Raw genomic sequence first — 7,294 nt, 5'->3', positions numbered from 1 at the left:
GGGCATTATTCAATTTCTGCTTCGCTTCGCGCTACGTGCTGCGTCACGCCGCTCAGCGCGAGGATTAGCTGCGAGGACCTACCACTGGAGGAGCCGCTGGAGGAGCCGCCTAGAGTTCCTAGCCTTTTTTCCCCTGACAACAAACATCGACACACGATAGGGTTCCGCGTTTCTGGCTGCTTGAGATGAATGTCACGTTCTCGTCTTGAGTTGTAATTTGTTGCGACTATTTTAACAAGTGAAAGGTATAATAGGGTCGGTCGGTTCGCTAGGCGCACAGCGCACAGCGAGCTAGTGGAGAGGTGGCTGGGGAGTGGAGGGAGTGGACATGCCAGGGATGGGGGGTGGGGGTTGGTCGGAAGCGGAAAGAATAATATTGCCAAACGGCCAACAACAACTCTCGGTGACGTTTAGGGTAGAACTTTGGAGTTTTACTTCCTTGCTGGTGTGAGGGGTTGGGTGTATCTGGTGAGGTCGGAGCCATGCCCTAGCCCCCTCTTGGCGACGTGGCGAATAATTGATTTTTGTAGCACTCCCGGATCCCGGTTGTCCTTCTTGCGAACCCCAGCTCAAATGTCCCGACGTTACCCCAGGAACCGAACGCTTTAATTAAAAAGCAGCCTTTTGCGGAAACAAAGCTAACCCACAGAAAAGGTGCGTACCGGAAGGGGTGCCTGGACGACTGGACTTCGTCGTCTGGTCTGGTGGTACGAGGCAGTACATGTCCAATCACCTGAGCCTAGCTGTGCGTCCTGTGGGTACTCGAGAACTCGAGGCTCTAATGACTACGGACCAAAAGAATACCTCAGTCGGTTCCTGTCCCCTGGACTTCCTGGGACTTGCGGGCGTCAGTCTTGTCCAGTTTCAAGTCCAGGCTTGCCGGTCGTCATGAGTGGAGCCTGAAAGCAACCTGATCCCGTCCATCCCGTCCAGGTCTTTGAATTCCGAATTTGGACCGAGACTTCTGGGACTTCTGGGTTTTTCTCGACTTCTCCGGAGCTGACCGGGAGATTGGAACCTATCATCGAGGAACCTCAACCCACTCCTCCATTCCCTCCTTAACGGGGTATTAATGGGATCTGGTGGAGAATGAGAAGGATTCCTGGAGTTCCTGGAATATCTGGAAGGGCAGTGATTCGAACCGGGATTGATCTGGCAGGTCCAGCGTGATGGTCCACGTAGATTCACTACTCTATGGGGTAGAGCGAACGTTCCATGACCGTGGTAGCCGCATCACTGTCCGCCCCAAAACAGGATCGTTCGGTGGAGCTGGTCGGATGTGGATGAACACTGTGGGGAGGTTCACGAGCCGACCTCGGCGGATGAACCTCAGTGAAGCGAAGCGGTTGGACGTTGGTTCCAGTTGCTGCGCAGTCGTATCCTGCCGACCTCGGAGTCCCCCGTGTCGGAGGAGTGGTTGCGCGGTGTTCATCCCTTCGCTGCTTCGGGCCGACTTCGGTTCGTCCCCGTTGTGATCTTGGGGGCCCGCAATTGGGCGCGCGACCGTCGGGCCGTCTTGCGTGCGTCCTGGTGGGAGCACGTGATTCCTTGGCCCGAGACATCCGGCCAGCCAGCCAGCATCTTCGGGGCCGCTGTGTCGGGGCCGAACTTCCCCACGGCTTCAGCCGGAACCGAAAACCGACCGAAAATAAAGGCAAACAAGCCAGTCCGGTAGGCGCTACCGGACTGGCTCGCACAAGCGAGACGGCTAGCCGAGGCACCCTCGCTCGCCCTTTTCGGAGCGCGCGGGCTCGGGTTGGTCAAACGAAGCCCCCTCCCCCCACGGGGGGTGGTGCCCATTTTTTTGGGGGAGGGCTAAAAGTGCAAAGCGGTCGGTTCGCCACCCACACGCAGAAGCAGACCGACTCTATACACGTTGCTTTGGTTGCTACGGTTTTTTTTTCTTCCGCTGCTACTGCAGCCTCTCTCTCTCTCTCTCTCTCTCTCTCTCTCTCGAGTGTCGGCGGTCAACCCCAAGGTCTTTCGGCGATGAATCGATTGCCACACGTGGCCTCGGTGGATCCGTTCCGATCCGTGACCCACTGATCCCTTCCAATGTTTGGTTTACTTGTCAAGGCTTGACAGATCGGGCTGCTGGGCCGATTTGCAAGGCGAACAGGCCGACCCGGGGTCTAGCTGACCCTGGAGGGTCCAGGGGAACATCACAGAACAATAGTTTATCCCGGTAGGCAATTAGGCCCCCCTTTGTTCCGGGGAAATCGTTCCAGTGTTCGACTTGCTCGGCCCTGGTGAATACTTCGCAATTGGGCAACCCCATATGATCGTATGTGAAGTTACATCTGTCAGTTCATTCTTTGTTTACAAGCATGTTTTAGAGTGGAACAAAAAATCAAGTTTCTTGCAGTGATGGAATTGTTTTATTTATGGAAGGTTCAACCGTAAATGAAATTCATGAACGAAGGTTGAAACTGCATAAGGACTCTTAGCGTTCGATTAGTACAGTGGAGTCATGGGTTGAAAAAAAATCCGGATATCGTATTGGAAAATCGTCGAGTGAATGAAAGAGATTTAGTAGAAGCCCCAGACATGCATCAGATTTGGTCCGCTGGCGACTTCCATCTGTTTCCAGATCGTGCATCTCAGCGAAACTCGTGGAAACATCCCGAACAAAAAAGTCACTCATATTCTCCATATTGAGACTTCTCGATAAGTATTTACATCGTGAAAGTGCACCGCATCTGTTTACCCTTTTACTTTTTCAGCCGACCATTAGCAGCGTACGATGCAATGACGATACAGCGGATGGTACAGGAAGACATGGAATACAGGATACGTGATTACACTCTTCGTACACGTAGAGATTAGTGAGAAGTGCAGAAAGGTGAAACAATTGAGGAAATATTGTAATTGTAAAAAACCTGATACTGAATACCGTATTTTTCCATGTATAACGCGCATCCATATTTTAAGAGAAAAAAATTGGAAAAAAAGTTTTTTATTATACATTTTTCAGATATCTGATATCCAACAAATATCAAATGATAATAATGTATTATTCTACATGTTTTTTAAATATTCTAAAGTAGACTAAAGATAAAATGCGTATACATTGCAAAAGACATACTAGTATTTTATATTTCGTAATAATCTTCAAACTCAGATTCACTGCTGTCTGACAAATTGATATTCTCTAATTGCTCTTCAATGTACTCCTCATTGTCACTCTCTGAAGAGTTCTCATAAATTGCGATATCTTCAGATCCATCGATAGCGTTGCTGATGCCACATTTTTTAAATGATTTCACAACAACTTCTGTTTTAACTCCCTGCCATGACTTAATGACGATATTGTATGGATAATCATATTCCTAACAAATGTTTCATTTTATAATTTATTCAATAATACCATAAAATATGTACCTAAAAGGGGCACATTTATTTGTTTAGAGGAGACAAAATTTTTACTCCCCTTGTATAACGCGCACCCAGATTTTAGAGCTTAAAAATATTGGGAAAAAGGTGCGCGTTATAAACACGGAAAAATACGGTAAATCCAACACTTTGTTTACAACAGCTAAACGATTTGACAGTTCCTTGAGCGGGTATATGGAATGAGAGGAAGAAAGAATAAAAATATAGGGAAAACGTCTCACGTCTCACTTTAACGGTAAAAGGCGCAGGATAGCGGAGTAAGGACGCGGAGAGTGATATTTTTGTTCGGGATGTTATCGAGCACCTTAACCTTACGATCATGCGATCATTCTGAGGGCTGGAACTGCAGGATGGGAAGACCTGACCAGACAGACCAAAAATCCATAATAGAGTCGAGCGAACATTGGAGCGTGGATATGGAAAAGTGGCACGTTGCAGTGGTCCAAAACTGTGGTCCAGGACTTCGGGGCAAACAGGATCTCCGGACCGGACCAGAACGGATGTCGCAAACCTCAGACTCGCTTGGTCTCGGGTCTGTGAGGAATTGTTTATGCAGTGGACAGACCGAGATACAGCTCGGCTGCTCGGGTGCTCTGTGTGTGTGGCCAGTGTGTAGGAATGTACTCTCCCCCCTGCCCCCTCGCCATCCCCCGGTTCCATTCGCACCCTTGGACTCACCCCTGTCGACCGCCATTGTGGCAAGTGGCGCTCAGCTATTTGTTCCGGTTGTGACGTTTCATTGACTTGGCAGTCCGACCTCACCACCACCACCACCACCACGAGCCACACATCGAATTCGATGCACACAAACATACACACAAGCACAACTGCAGCCATTTTCCACTGGAGCTTTCGAGTGGACGAGTCAAGGCTGGTGGACCGGTAGACTCGCCATCTCGTGCTTGACTCCACGTGCTTGTCGCCAACCGACTACGCAAAACGCCGAAGGATGGCTGGATGGTGAAGAGGGGTCGGTCGGATGCAGCGATGCAGCTAGTGTGCAGGCCCTTCTCACCGAGGAGTCCATTCCATTCCTTTTGGTTTCGCTGTTTGCACTTTGCGGAATGCACCGCGCGCCATTTTTGCCGTCCGCCGCTGTGAGGAAGTAAATTCCAACGCGGCCCCCACCCGGGTGCTTCTTTCCCCCCCTCCTCACACAGCCACTAACGTCCAGGACGCAGAATGGTGGGCCATTTTTAATTTGCCTCCCGTTCGTTCCCGAGCCAGAGCCGGGTCCACGAAAGTCGGACAAACAGAAACATTTAAAAAAAAACCCCCCCGAAAACGGCCAGCGGGCTGCGAATGTCGAACTTTTGGTCAAACAATGCCCCGGAAGTACCGCCATCGCTGCACCGGAAGCCCGGGGGAACACGGATATGGCAAACTTTCACCCCTTTTCCTGGAATCTAATTTCTTGGCTCCGGGCGAAGAAACACGGAAGGATGGGCAAGGACGAGCGCGTGTCCGCATGATTTCCGCAGATTTCCGCTTCCGGGCGATGAGAGGGTGGGGAGGGGGGGGGGGGGATTTTTCCCATTTTCGCATTGCGCCGCCTCGCACCCCGCACGCCACTTCCGGTCGCTATCTTTCTATGTAGGGTTTCGCTGTCGATGCCATCTTTCCACTATTGGTCTACTTTTTCCCACTTAGAGTCCGAGAGGACGCTTTACCATGCAGCTGTAGTAGGTCACCCAAACAACCGCTCATACCTAAGGTCACCTGGGGCTGTGACAAGGCAGCAGAAATTGGATCAGTAACTAGCCAGAGATCCTCTCGCGATGGGACCAGCATTTTGATGAATTACTTAACGACCAATCTACCGAGCGGCCAGAACCGAGCCGAGACCGAATCGATGGCTGAGGCCGGCTCAATACCACCTACCTCAATACCAAATAGGAGACAGGCTCAATACCACCTACACTCAGTCAACTATCTATAGGCGCACCCAAGTTTAGCGCACTTCGCCATGTTTGCAACGTAGTTTTTGAATAATGACAATTTCAGTGTGATTTTTTTGGTAAAAAATCAAGTAACAGTGCTTGCTTGTGATAGTGTGTGTGCAGCATTTGTCAAAATTAGTATACGTCAATTTCGTGACTGTCAATTTTGTATACACGCACTTTGAATTTTGCTTCCGAGAGTAGTGTTCGTGACGAGTTTTCCAAGTAAAATTCTTAAATATGCCAAAAGGAAGTGTTTTAAGTGAAACAGAAAAGGGATTGATAGAGGCATATAAGCAGGAGGGTGTAGCTATTCCAGAATTGGCTCGAAGAATGAAGAGATAATGTGATCCGTAATTACTTAAAGGATCCGAAACGGTATGGAACTGCGAAGCGTACTCCGAGAAAATCCAAGATGTCGATGAGAACCAAGCGGAACATTGTTAAATTGGCGTCAAATTCGACAATATCGCTATCCAAAAATCAAATCTTGTAAAATGAACTCCAACGATTACACCCAGCTTCTAGAAGACTGTCTGATCCCGTTTAAAGCTGAACACCGCCGAAAAAAAAGTGGGTTTTCAGCAAGATAATGCTAGCATTCACACCAGTTCGACAACTAGAACATGGTTTGCTACCCATAAAATCGATTTGCTTGGGTGGCCAGCGCGAAGTCCGGATCCTAAATCCAGTTGAAAATGTCTGGGGAATATTGGTTAGACAAATTTATGCGGATAGGAAGGAATACAGCTCCGTTAGTGAGCTTAAGGCATCCATTTTGGAAGCTTGGGAACAAATGGACCCAATAATTTTGAAAAACCTGGTTGACAGTATGACAAACAGAATTTTCCAAGCCATTCAGCGATCAGGAAAGACAACTGACTATTGAACCTCACAATAAATACAGAGAGACAGTGCCTACATCGTATTTGGTCGAAAAAAAGCTAAAAATCAAACAAACTCAATCCAACTAAATGGTTTTATTCATAATTTTTCCTACTTAAAAAAGTCCCAAAACCAGAAGTAGAATCGAAAAAACCGGTTTGAAAGATACGGTAAAAACGTGGGTGCGCCTATAGATAGTTGACTGAGTGTATAAGAACTTGTCTCTCGTTCTGCAGGAACAACTAGTCCCATACGTTGGTGAGATTCAAAAGAGGAAAGACTACCACTGATCAGACCTTCACTATGTGGCGGATCCTTGAAAAGATGATCACAGTCACAACATCTACCACCTCTTCATCGGTTTCAAGGTCGCAAAATTGTACGAGACCATAGGTATCTTCGGAATACCAAGGGATAGAGTGAAAACCTCAAGGACCATCTAATACTTCAAGTCTTGGCCTATGCTGATGACATAGACATTATAGGCCGAAGGCTCTCCTACATAGGGATCGAGAAGCTCACATTTTGTGTCGGGGCTGGTCGAAGCTGTGACTATCCAGAACCTCAACTGTCCCAGTCCTCACCGTCGTGGATTATCCCCAGAAACGTGAACTCAGATTTGAGTCCATAACTCAGACTGATATTTGGGCCCATTAATTACACTAATCAGCCCTGCAAAATCTTCTTGAGCCTTAGTCCAGAATCTCCGTTACAGATCAGGATCTTGCGTGGGTGGTAGTAGTCGGATCAGTAAGTAACTGGTAAGAACTCCAGCGAATGCATTCTAGTTGACGTACCTACCGATCCCAAATCCGACTGAGTGAAGTGAGGTCTGGAAAGCTCATCGCGTAACATGTGATATGGTGACGAACCAGCGAGCGAGAGAGAGAGAGAAAGAGCGACGTATCTAGAACGCCCCGAAAGGGTGTGTAAGGGGGAGCGGTGGGCAGGGCTGGCCTTGGGCGGCCGGTAATTGTCAAAGGAAAATTTATTGTCACCGTCGAACCGTCGGCGAAGGCGGCCAAAAGTTTTTCAATTCACTCATCTTTACGGCGCGAATAAATTACTCTGCCCCC

Source organism: Anopheles bellator, chromosome X (genome assembly GCF_943735745.2).
Source record: "Anopheles bellator chromosome X, idAnoBellAS_SP24_06.2, whole genome shotgun sequence".
Classification (NCBI taxonomy): Eukaryota; Metazoa; Arthropoda; class Insecta; order Diptera; family Culicidae; genus Anopheles; species Anopheles bellator.
The sequence above is the reverse complement of the archived record's forward strand: the minus strand, read 5'-3'. Positions refer to the sequence as shown.